A 12633-nucleotide genomic window follows, 5' to 3' on the forward strand; every position below is an offset into this window, starting at 1 on the left:
AGACATGTGTTAATCAACAGAGAAATACACCAAAATAGATGGAGTCTGGGAATTCTAAATGCATCTGTGTCCTTATCAGACAGTAGTAATACAAGCACCAAAGAACAATTTAACAGATTTATTTTTTTCAGCCTGCACTTTGAGTGTAGGTGTGAGATACTGAGGGGATCTTCACCTTCAGTAATTTTTGCCATATTTTTTTTTCATATCATTAAAGAGTAACCACAAAGCTTCTGTGCTGCTGTCAGTAGAATTAGAGACATACGATCTATTTGCTGGGACAGATTTCAGTAGCTAAATTTGACAGTTGTGATCAATAATGTTCACACCTGCAAATGAACAGTTTGAAAAGATAGAGTGGACCCAAAGGATGGAGTTCTATTATCTCTAAGAATATGAGATATAAATATTACACAAAGGAGTTATTAATTTATTTTCCTTTTCTATACTGCAGTGTTTCCCACTCGAAAAGTGAAGTCAGTTTCTTTTTCCCCTTCATATTTAGCTGAGAAGCTGACATGTTCAGTAGTTTTTTGTTTTTCTTTAGAAGCATAAAGGGCATCAAAAACCAAAATACAGAGACAACTTCAAATTCATTTACATTTTAGCATGCAAAAAAAGCTCACAAAAGCCTCACAGCTTATCTCTGAATTCAAATGTTGACGGTCTCTACCTGAGTGGGGGACCAATGAATGCACCACATTGAACAATTTAGCTGGGAATGAGCTAGCTGATGCAATGGAAGCTGCATAATATTCCTTCTTCACAGCTATCACTGCCATCTCATAGGATTTCATATGCAACCTATAGGATGTTCTTGCTTCCTCGTCATGAGATCGCCGTCACACATGCTCAAGTCGTCTTAATTCCCATTTCTGTCACTGTAGTTCCTCTGTATACCAAGGAGCTCAGCAATTTTGAGAACAAAGAGGACGACAGGGAGCAATTTCATCAATGGCCTCGGAGAGCTGGACCTGCCAGTCTTCCACTAGCTCATCTAATGAACCACTGTGGAGCATTGGTTCCCATAGAGCATTCTGAAAACCAATCGGATCCATGAGTCTCAGCGGGCGAGCATAAATTTGCTCACCACCCTTGTGGGAGGGGTGACACCCCCAACCAAGCCTCCAGGACCGTGTGGTCTGACCATGGCGCTGACTATTCTATCCAGGCCAGTGTGTGGTCTGCTTCATGTGTGGGCATTGATACAAACTGGGAAAGCCCCAGTGTTGCCATGGCCAACACCAGGTCCACAGCCTGTATAGAAGTGTCATCGTCAGCATGGACATTGAAACCCCCCAGCACTATCAGCCTAGGGTACTCCAATGCCCACCCCGCCATCACCTTCATCAGGTGCGGCTGGGTGTCTGCTGGTGCACTAGGCAGTCAGTACATTAGACAGACAGCCAAACTTTCCTCAGTGCTCCACACCAGTCCCACACAATCAATGCCAGAGATCTCCAGGATGGGAAGTGGCCTGAAGGAGAAACCTTCTCAGATGAGGATTGCTACTCCCCCCCCAACACCCCATTCACGACTAATGGAGGACTGAGTATCCTGCGGGGGTCAGCTCACCCAAGGCGACTGTTTCACCCTCCCTTACCCAGGTCTCTGTCACACATACCAAGTCCATATTAGCTACTGCAAAGATATCACACATGGTTCTGGTCTTATTATTTATGGACCTGGCATTGCACAACATCAGTGTCGAAGGGGGATTTTTCCTAGCTACAACAATCTCAATATATGAATTCACCACAAAAGCAACAGTAAGCGGTTATGGGATTCCTTTCTTCTGATAAGAGTAAATAAAAATCCCTCTGAAAGGCAACAGACAGCAATAAACAAGAAGAAAAACATACAGATATGACTTATGTCATGCTTGCATCTGCCTTCAAATACATGTGACATTGGAGAAGTTTAATTATCAAATAGGCCATCATGCTGTGTTCTGCTTCAGAAGAACGGTCCCTTAGAAAGCTGAATAACTCACACTAACTTTCCATGTTGTATTGATTTCACTTTTCCCCCTAAGGATAAAATGCTGTGTGTGTTACTACTGATATGTCATCTTCCTTCCTGTGCCAGGTATTTGATCCATTAAAATGTAGCTTTCTTTCCATCCTTCCCCCAGTATCTCACTGTCATTACACAGAACAAATACCACCAATTCCCTGTCTGTATGTGTCTGTGCACTGAGATATTTCAAGTACTCTTGCAGGAGAAAATAAAAGCCCAGTTTGTATTAGCTGATACACTCTCAATCCTGCCTGGCACTTCATTTCATCAGTGACCCTCACTGAGTTGCCCTTCTCCACTCAAAGTGGCCTCCTCCTCCTTCTTGACAAATTTATTTCCACTTCTCCTGTTTCCATTCCTCAAAAAAGCAGAATAAAGAATACAGTTGCTCATCACATTTTTAAAACAGTTCAGAAATAATAACAGAGGTCACAAGGCTATTGCCTAGGAACAGGTACAGTTGCTACCATCTTAGCTTTTTGGGTAGAGCGGCAGGGTTTTTTTTGTAAGTTCTTAAAGCAGCAAATAATAATTCAAGAATTAAAACAAATTTAAAAATCCATAAATTAGCAAAAGAACCAGCTAAACTATCACAGAAGGCAAAATACAACCCAGTAAGTAAAATTTTAATAATATAGCAGAATCCCACCTCGATCCATAAAAGCCCATCACATTGTTTTTACTTGCTGCTTAAAAGAAATGAAATATGTTTCGGCAGAGGTATATTTTTTCACAAACAAACAAGCCACCATGAATGAAAAGGCCGACCTTTCAGTCACTACCAACTACAATAGTCCAGGTTAGCCTAATCTTATCAGAGCTTGGGTTTGTCATCAGACCTAAGCAGGGTTCATTCTTGGATGGGAGACCACCAAAAAAGTCTGGCGATGCTATGCATCTCTTGTCTTGAAAACCTCATGAGGTGGAACTTCATGCGGTCATCATGGGTCAGTTGTTATTTGATGATATACTTTACCGGTTAAAGGATATGCACTGAATGTACATGGTACATATATTAAAATTAGCACACATAGAGGGGGAGCAGGCATGAAGATGCTGGCTCCACTCCACCTAAGCACAATCATTGGTTTCTGGGCATTGAGTGTACACACAGCAGTAGGCAAGCTGTTTTTTCAGTCACAAGGAAAGAAACTTGCACCCATACTCTTGGCTCACAAACCAGCAATCTTATATTCACAGAATCACAGAATCAGAGTTGGAAGGGGACATACAGACTTTCAAGTCCAACCCCCTGCCCAATGCAGGATGAGCCTAAAGCATCCCTGACAAATATTCATCCAGCCTCTTCTCGAAAACTGACAGTGAAGGGGAGCTCACCAGAGTCACCACCTCCCTAGGCAGCTGATTCCACCTTGGAACTACTCTGACTGTGAAAAGGTTTTTCCTAATATCCAGCCGGTACCTTTCTGCATGTAATTTAAGCCCATTGCTTTGAGTCCTATCCTCTTCTGCCAACTTGGAACAGCTCCCTGCCCTCCTCCAAATGACAGCCTTTCAAATATTTAAAGAGAGCAATCATGTCCCCCCTCAAACTCCTTTTCTCCAAACTAAACATTCCCAAGGCCCTCAGCCTTTCCTTGTAGGGATCAGTCTCCAAACCCCTGATCATTTTAATTGATCTCTTCTGCACCCTCTCAATTTTGTCCACATCCTTTTTTAAAAAAAACTTTTATTGGATTAGATTATAATATCATTCAGTACATTCATTACCCCCTTGTAAGTCTATTTCTAACCCCCTCCCTTTCCTCCCCCCTTTTTAGTTGACTTCCAACAGTTTTCCAACCTTTCGTCTATTTTATTACTTAATTACTTAATATCTCATATACCCTGTTAAACACACACTTAATACTCTTTTCTCTAAGCTTATTAAATCTCTACTAAAAATATCTCTATATCTCTATGGTACAAGTTTCCCTTTAAATACCTCAGGTAAACCATATATTCTACCTAAAATAATGCTAGCATAATCATATATATTAGCAATCAAGATATTAAAAATATAACATTACATCCATTTTACTTTCCGATTATCTAAACTCTTTACTTTCCACAATCCTCCTGATTCTAATATTAACTTAAACTCTAATATTCTATTACACACCCATCTTTTACTTTTTCTTGTTCTGAGCTTATTTTAAGTCTATAAGGTAATTGTTATACTCAAATATCTATTATATACTCTTTACTTAAACTATATATTATACATAATATCTAGCTAGCTTAATCTTATATATCTTATAGTAAAACATCTATTATTTAATACTCTATAATTTTTACTTTTATCATAACCCCAATAATAGCTTAGATTTCTATAATTATATTCCCCCTTTCCCGGTAAAGTCACTTCTCTCTTCTTCTTCTATTACATTTCAATAATTCTCGAACTGCCACAGTTCCCCTTTCACGTCCCATTTTTAATTTTGTCCACATCCTTTTTGAATGCAGAGGAGTTAGCCGTGTTAGTCTGTGGTAGCAAAATCAAAAAGAGTCCAGTAGCACCTTTAAGACTAACCAATTTTATTGTAGCATAAGCTTCCGAGAATCAAGTTCTCTTCATCAGATGCATGGTACAAAAACTGGTCAAATATAGAAGAGGAGGGGGGAGGAGAACATACCACTCAGTCTATTGTCTACAGCCAAGCCTTACGTTACAACCATATCTGCTCCAATGCTCTCGACCGAGACTTAAGAGATTTACAACAAGCATTTTTGGGACTACAGTACCCACCAAATGAAGTGAAGAAACAAATCAACAGGGCCAGACTAGTACCCAGAAACAGTCTGCTCCAGGACAAACCTAAAGGAACTAACAACAGAACACCACTGGTTGTCACCTATAGCTCCCAGCTCAAACTCATCCAACATATCATTAGTGAGCTACAACCCATCTTGGAAAATGATGCCTCTCTCTCAGAAGCCCTGGGTGGAAGACCTTTCCTTGCCTACAGACAGCCCCCCAACCTTAAACGACTTCTCACTCACAACCATGAATCGGCCAGCAGAGTCACCAGCACAGGTACCAGGCCCTGCAACAGACCCAGATGCCAGCTCTGCCCCTATATCTACCCAAGGAATACAATTACAGGACCCAATGGCATCAACTACACTGTCTCTGGTTCTTACAGCTGCTCATCCTCCAATCTGATATATGCCCTCATGTGCCAACAATGTCCTTCTGTGTACATTGGACAAACCAGCCAACCTCTACGCAAAAGAATAAATGGACACAAATCTGACATTAGAAATGGAAACATCCAGAAACCAGTGGGAGAACACTTCAATCTACCAGGACATTCCATCAAAGACTTAAAGGTCGCTGTAGTTCAACAGAAACCTTTCAAAAACAAAATCCAATGGGAGGCTGCTGAATTGGAATTCATATGCAAATTTGACTCTGTCAAGCTGGGACTGAATAGGGACTATGAATGGTTATCACATTATCACAGGTAACAGATTTCCTTTACAGAGGTGGGTTCTGGGGGAGCCCAGTGGCACCTGGTGTGGGCTTTCGGGGACCCCAGTTCTCTTTGTCAGATGCATCTGACGGGGAGAGCTGTGGTTATCGAAGGCTTATACTACATTGGAATTGGATGGTCTAGCTGTTTTGCTGCTACAAACTAACACGGCAAACTCCTTTGAAGCCTCACACAAGCCAACTGATCTCCACATTAAAAGGAGATGTTTACATTTACTAGCAAAGGAATGTTTTGGTTGCATCCTCCCTCTCCCCTCCTAATTGCATCTTCTCTCTCCTCCCCTCCTCCCCCCTCCTCTTCTATATTTGACCAGTTTCTGTACCATGCATCTGACGAAGAGAACTTGATTCTCGAAAGCTTATGGTACAATAAAATTGGTTAGTCTTAAAGGTGCTACTGGACTCTTTTTGATCCTTTTTGAAGTGAGGCCTCCAGAACTGCACACAGTACTCCAGGTGCAGCCTGACCAAGGCAGTATAGAGAGGGACTATGACCCCCTCCGATTTCAATGCAATGGCCCTTTTGATACAAGCCAAGACTGAGTTTGCCTTTTTTGCCTCCACCTCACACTGACTGCTCATATTTAGATTGCCATCCACTCTTACTCCAAGATATCTTTCACATACACTACTACCCAGAAGTGTATCCCCCATCCTGTATTTGTGCTTCACATTTTTGTGGCCCAGATGTAATACTGTGTATTTATTTATGTTGAATTGCATCATGTTCACAACCGCCCACTTCTCCAGAGTATTCAGGTCTTGTTGAATTTTAACTCTATCTTCTTGGGTGTTTGCTACTCCTCCCAATTTGGTATCATCAGTAAATTTAATGAGTAGCCCATTTACCGCTTCATCCAGATCATTGATAAAAATATTGAAATGTACGGGGCCCAAAACCAAGCCCTGTGGCACCCCACTGGACACCTCCCTCCAATCTGATGAAACACCATTGACCACCACTCTTCGGGTGCAGTCCTCTAACCAGTTCCCTATCCACCAAACTATCCTATAGTCCAGTCCACAGTTTTCCAGTTTACCCATTATAATATCATGGGGAACCTTATCAAAAGCTTTACTGAAATCCAGGTAAACCACGTTAACAGAGTTCCCACAGTCCAGTAAGCTCGTCACTCGATCAAAGAAGGAAACCAGTTTGGTCTGACAAGATCTGTTGGGGACAAAAACATGTTGACTTCGGTGGATCACTAAGCAATCCTTCAGATGTTTACAGATCGATCCCTTCAAATCTGCTCTAATATCTTCCCACCAACAGAAGTCAGACTGACTGGCCTGTAGTTTCCCAGGTCATCCTTCTTCCCCTTCTTAAAGACTGGGATAATATTTACTCTTTTCCAATCTTGTGGCACATTCCCAATCCTACAGGAGGCATTGAAGATGATGGACAGAGGATCTGCAAGTTCTCTAGAAAGTTCTTTGAGCACTCTTGGGTGCACACCATCCGGCCCAGGGGATTTCTATTCATCCAGTGCAGCCACATGCCTCTCCACAACCTCTCTGTCAATGTCAACTAGCCCCCCAGGTGTCCTGTCATGTCTACAACATGCCCAAGTTCTTCAGGGAGAAAAAAGAAGCAAAAAAGTCATTAAGCCTCTCTGCTTTTTCTTTGCCATCCATCAGAGTTTCTCCTTCCACTCCCAACTGCAGTCCAATTGCCTCTTTTACCTTGTGTTTGCTTCTCACATATCTGTAGAAGTTTTTCTTATTTTAGGGGGCTCCCTCGACCAGACCCAGGTCATACTGGGCACTGGCTTCTCTGATGGCTGATCTGCAGTACCTAGTAACCCTCATTTATTCCTCTTTAGAGGTCTGTCCTCTCCATTTCTTGAACATTTACTCCCCCCCCCATTAGCTTATTCTAGAGCTCTCTGTTCATCCACATTGGTTTCTTGAAGTCCTTACCATGTTTCCATCTTGGAGGAATAGTGAGGGCTTGAGCTTGCAAAAGCTCATGTTTGTGAAGAGCCCACCCTTCACTCGCTCCTTTCCCCTCCAGCACACTCCCATCAAGCCTCTGAGTTCATTGAAGTCGGCCCTACGAAAATCTAACCTTTGATGCTGGCTACAAACTTCCTTGGCCCCCCACAGCAACTGGAATTCAAGGAGGACATGGTCACTTCCTCCCAAGGTCCCCACCACTTTCACCCCATCTACCAATTCTTCCCTGTTAGTTAATATTAAGTCCAGTATGGCCGAGCCCCTTGTAGCTTCCTCCACCATTTGAAAAATGTTATTGGCCATGCAGGTCAGGAAGTTGCATGAGTCTTGTCACTTTGCTAAGCTTGTCTCCCAGCACACATCAGGGAAGTTGAAGTCACCCATAATTATAATCTGATGTCTGGATCCTCTACCAAACTGTTCAAGGAGGGCAGCATCTATTTCCTCTCCCTGGTCAGGCAGTCTGTAGCAGACTCCAACAATATCCTTTTTCCTTCCTCCCCTTATTTCCACCCATATATTTCCCATTGGGCTGTCAACCATATTCTCCAGAACTTGCTGACAATCAAGCCCTCTCCTCACATACAATGTCACTCTGCCTCCTCTTCTACCCTTCTGTTTTTTCTTGAACAACTTGTATCCATTCACTACCACATTCCTGTCATGGGAATCATCCCACCAAGTCTCAGTAACTCCTACTATATCGTAGCCCTCTGTTTGCAAGAGAAGCTCAAGCTCATCCTTCTTATTACCCATACTTCAGACATTGGTATATAGGAACTTGTTGCCTTGTACCTTTGTTTGATCTGTCCTACTTAGGTAGGCCCCTGCTGTTATCACTTCTTCATTGAAATCCCGTTGTTGATCATCCCCTTCCCCTTGAGGCATCAGTTTAAAGCTCTCCTGATGAATCAAGGTTCTTTCCAAACATTTTCTTCCCTGACCTTGAGAGGTGAAGCCCACCATGTGCTAGAAGGCCTTCTCTAAGGAAACTTATCCCGTGGTCACAGAACCAAAACTGCTCCCACCAGCACCACCACCTCAACCAACAATTCACCTCTAGTATGGTCTGTTCCCTCTGCATTCCTTTTCCTTTGACAGAAAGGATAGAAGAGAATACCACCTGTGCCCCCACTGTCTTCAACTGCCTTCCAAGAGCTTCATAATCCTCTTTAATTCTTGTGATGGTATTCGTGGCCGTGTCATTAGTTCCCACATGAAGCATCACAAATGGGTACTGATCGGTCAGTCTGATCAATTTCGGAAGTCGGTCTGTAATATCCTGAATTCTGGCTCCCGGCAAGCAACACATTTCTCGGCATAGGGGATCTGGCCTGAACACATGACGTTCCACACTCCTGAGCAGAGACTGCCTGATGACCACCACCTTCCATTTTCTTCCACTTCCATGCCCTCTTCACTCCCTCCTCCAGGTTTTTGTGGTTCTCTTTCTACTCTTGTCTCCATCACCATCTCAAACACCTCAAAACAACGACTTCCGGTTTGGGATTCATGAAGGTCTAACGCAGCTCAGGGAGCTGAGCTGTCCGTGCCACTGTTTGTAGGGGCTGGAGGGGCGCAAACTGCCCATAGCCCCCTGTTCTCAGGCGGAGAACAGGCAAGTATGCTCAAGAACCTGAGGGTGCATTGATCTCGGGTGTGAGGGGGGTTCTACACAACGTGCCCCCGCCCACCCTTGAGGTCCCACCCGAAGAAAGGTAGCCAAGATCTCTGCAGCGGCTCAGCGGTACAACTAGAAGCATCAGAGAGTCAATTGTGAGCAAACAATTCCAGGATCCATTAGAAGTCGACGGGAAAGCGGTGAGAGTCATGGAAGAGCTGCCCAGATCGGTGTTGTTGGAGAGGAAATAGTACAGAGAGTTGGTCCAGATGTTAAAGGATTTGAAAATCAGATACAGATGGGAAATACCTGAAGAACTGGCTTTCGAATTTGGTGGAGCAAGGAGAAACATCAGATCTGGCCAGGAGATGGAAACGTTTATTAAGGACAATGAAAAAGACTTACCAAAAAGAGCTAAAATTTGATCATGGAGTGTAAAATTATATCTTGGAATGTAAATGGACTAAATTCACCTTTTAAACATAAGACTATTTTCCACTGGCTTTTAAAACAAAAATGTAACATAGTGTGCTTGCAAGAGACACATATCAAAAAGCAGGATGTAAAATATTTGAAACTTGCAAAACTTGGAAATGAATTTGCAGCAGCTTCCAAAAAGAAGAAGAGAGGAGTTGTATTGTATATAAAGGAAGAACTGCAGCCAAAATTAGTTCTAAGCGATACAGAAGCCAGATATATAGCAGTGGAAATAATTTGGAACTCTAAGAAGACTTTGGTGATTGGAATTTATGCGCCTAATGGGGCTAATGGGGCGCCTGGACCGGATGGAATAACAGCAAAGTTTTATAGAACGATAGCTAATGAACTGACACCGTTTCTAAGGGAGGTAATCAATGGAATTTTGCAAGGCCAAAAGATTCCTGATTCATGGAATGAAGCTAATATATCATTGATCCCGAAAGATGGACATGATTTGACTAATGTTAAGAACTATCGGCCAATTTTGCTGCTGAATAATGACTATAAAATATTTGCGAAAATTATGGCGGAAAGGTTAAAGGGATGGATGTCGGAATTTATTGCAGAAGAACAGGCTGGATTCCTACCTAATAGACAAATTAAGGACAATTTAAGGACAGTAATAAACGCTATTGAATACTACGACAAGCACTGTGATAGGGAAGTTGGTTTCTTTTTTGTGGACGCAGAAAAAGCATTTGACAATTTGAACCGGGACTTTATGTTTGCCACTATGGAAAAGCTGCAAATGGGAGAAAAGTTCATACAAGCAGTTAAAGGAATTTATAAAGACCAATGTGCAGCGATTGTAGTCAATGACGATTTGACTAAAAAATTGAAAATAAGTAAAGGTACAAGACAAGGCTGCCCATTGTCTCCATTGTTGTTTATTTTGATTTTGGAAATTTTGTTGATTCAAATTCGAGAGGACGATACAATTCGTGGCATAAAAATAAAGGAATTTTCCTACAAAGTCAGAGCATTTGTGGATGATGTAATGTTGATAGTGGAAGACCCAATAGATAACATGCCAAAAATAATAGATAAAATAAAGGAATTTGGAGACTTGGCTGGATTTTATGTGAACAAAAAGAAATCGAAGATATTGTGTAAGAATATGACGAAGCAAAAACAGCAAGAATTAATGGAGACAACAGACTGCGAGGTAACTAACAAAGTAAAATATTTAGGAATTGAGCTGACTGCGAAAAATATAGATTTATTTAAAAATAATTATGAGAAACTGTGGCAACAAATAGAAAGAGATTTGATAAAATGGAATAAATTAAATTTGTCATGGTGGGAAGGATAGCAGCAGTAAAGATGAATGTGTTACCACGCGTGATGTTTTTGCTGCAAACTATTCCAATTATCTGAGACTTCAAACAGTTCGACAAATGGCAAAGAAAAAATTCAGACTTTGTGTGGGCAGGCAGGAAACCCCGGGTGAAAATGAAAGTATTACAAGATTCGAAAGAAAGAGGGGGACTGCAACTGCGAAACATAAGACTATATTATGAAGCAATTTGTCTGGCTTGGTTAAAAGATTGGATAACGCTAAAAGACCGCAAATTGCTGGCCTTGGAGGGACATAAAAAATTGTTTGGATGACATGCCTACTTGTGGTATGACAAAGTTAAAGCGGACTCTATGTTTTTGCATCATTATATCAGAAGAAGCCTTTTCACAATCTGGAAGAAATACAAGAATTACATGGAAAGTGGTATCCCTTCATGGGTGGTACCATATGAAGTAATAGATCCGAGAGCTGTTTATAATGAACAACAATGTTTAACTTATAAAGAGATAACATCGACGGAACATAGAATATTAAAAATAAAGACACAAGAAGAGTTATCTCCTCAATATGGATGGTTTCAATATAGGCAAATCAGGGATCTATACAACTCGGACTGTTTAAGGGGAGGAATAAGACTGAAAAACTCGGAGCTAGAAGAAGTGATTTTACAAGAAGGTAAAAAAGACATTTCGAAAATATACAAAATACTTTTAAAATGGTATACGGAAGACGAGACAGTCAAAGTCCAGATGGTGAAATGGGCAATAAACTTTCACAAAGAAATAACAATGGAATCATGGGAATATTTGTGGAAAAACACTTTGAAGATTTCAACTTGTACCAATATTAAAGAGAATGTTTATAAAATGATGTATAGGTGGTATTTAACGGCTAAGAAGATTGCGCTTGGAAATGCAAATATGTCAGACAAATGCTGGAAATGTAAAAAGCATGAAGGATCATTTTATCATATGTGGTGGACTTGTGAGGTAGCTAAGCAATACTGGGAAGATATAATAGAAATAATTAATGAGGTTTTGCAAACCCAAATAAATAAGAACCCAGAATTGCTGCTACTGAACTTGGGAATGGAAGAGGTTCCAAAGCAGTATAGAACATTGCTATTTTACATGATTACAGCAGCAAGACTTTTGTACGTGCAGAAATGGAAAGTGCAAGAAATACCAACTATAGAAGATTGGATTTACAAATTGTTGTACATGGCAGAAATGGACAAAATGACAAGAAAATTGAAAGATCTTGATCCAGGAGAATATATTGCAGACTGGGGGAAATTGAAACAGTATCTAGAAAAAAATGGGATGTGAAAGGAGGACTGTGGCAGTTTGAGAATTATTTTTTTTTAAAGTTTTTTATTGGATTAGAAATATTTTAATGTCCATTACAATCAATTTCCTTTAAAAATTCCAAATCTAACCCCCTCCCTTTCCCCCCCTTTTGTTGACTTCCAACAGTTTTCCAACCCCTTATCTATTTTCCCCTACTCATTTCAAACTTATTTTACCTATTAAACATATACTTTCACTCTCTTCTAAGCTTACCTATTATATCACAATGCTGTCTCATTTCCCTTTCCATTTAACTTAACAACTAGATAATACATTTCTGGCATATATTCTTCAATAATCATTTTGGTAACCTGTACTCTGTCTTACTCATTCTGATCTCCTCTATATTGAACAAACAATTTATTCCTCATTATACATAACTTTAAGTACATTATAAACATGGCATACC

The sequence above is a fragment of the Eublepharis macularius genome, chromosome 3 (genome assembly GCF_028583425.1).
Source record: "Eublepharis macularius isolate TG4126 chromosome 3, MPM_Emac_v1.0, whole genome shotgun sequence".
NCBI classification, from domain to species: domain Eukaryota; kingdom Metazoa; phylum Chordata; class Lepidosauria; order Squamata; family Eublepharidae; genus Eublepharis; species Eublepharis macularius.